We start from the raw sequence: 1,245 nt of genomic DNA, 5'->3' as shown, positions 1-1,245 counted from the left end.
TTCCTATTACTGTTTCCTTGATGAGTATTCGGGCTACAATCAAATTGAAATCGCCCCTGAGGATCAGGAAAAGACCACATTTACATGTCCCTACGGCACCTTTGCCTACAGAAGGATGTCATTCGGATTATGTAATGCCCCAGCTACCTTTCAGCGATATATGATGAGTATCTTTTCTGACATGGTAGGAAAATATCTAGAGGTCTTCATGGACGATTTCTCTGTTTTCGGTTCATCTTTCAGCAAGTGCTTAGAAAGTCTTAAATGTGTGCTGAAAAGATGTGAAGAGAAGAACTTGGTACTTAATTGGGAGAAATGTCATTTCATGGTTCATAAGGGAATTGTCCTTGGACATATTATCTCGTCCAAAGGAATCAATGTGGATAAGGCAAAAATTGATATTATCTCTAACCTACCTCCACCCAAGAATATACGGGACGTGCGATCCTTCTTAGGACACGCTGGGTTTTATAGAAGATTCATAAAGGACTTTAGTCTCATCTCTCGTCCTTCATGTAATCTACTTCAAAAGGATGCACCATACGAGTGGACTGAGCCATGTCAGGAAGCTTTCACTAAGCTTAAGGGCATGTTGACTAGTGCACCAATCATACAACCACCCGACTGGAGCCTTCCTTTTGAGCTTATGTGCGACGCTTCTAATTATGCTCTTGGAGCGGTTCTAGGTCAGAGAAAAGATAAGAAGCCTTACATCATTCATTATGCGAGTAGGACTCTAAATCCTGCCCAAGTGAACTACTCGACTACGGAAAAGGAACTCTTAGCCGTAGTATTCGCCTTGGACAAATTTAGGTCATACCTGATCGGATCAAATATCATTATCTACACAGATCATGCGGCACTCAAGTATCTTCTTTCTAAGAATGATTCTAAGCCCCGCCTGATAAGATGGATCCTTCTCCTCCAAGAATTTGATTTGAAAATTAAAGATAAAAGGGGAGTAGAGAACATAGTGGCCGATCACATTTCTCGCCTTAATACCTCTGATTCCCTTGAGGTGACCCATATCAATGATATGTTCCCTGATGAACAACTGTTCAGAGTCTTCCATTCACCTTGGTTTGCTAATATCGCTAATTATCTTGCCACAGGTTCCATACCGACACATTGGACTGCACAAGATAAGAAGAAATTCTTTACCAAGGTACGTAACTTTTTCTGAGATGATCCATAGTTGTTTAAATATTGCCCAAACCAAATCCTGAGGAGATGTGTGCCAGATGA

Source organism: Magnolia sinica, chromosome 3, assembly GCF_029962835.1.
Source record: "Magnolia sinica isolate HGM2019 chromosome 3, MsV1, whole genome shotgun sequence".
In the NCBI taxonomy this organism is placed as follows: Eukaryota; Viridiplantae; Streptophyta; class Magnoliopsida; order Magnoliales; family Magnoliaceae; genus Magnolia; species Magnolia sinica.
The sequence above is the reverse complement of the archived record's forward strand: the minus strand, read 5'-3'. Positions refer to the sequence as shown.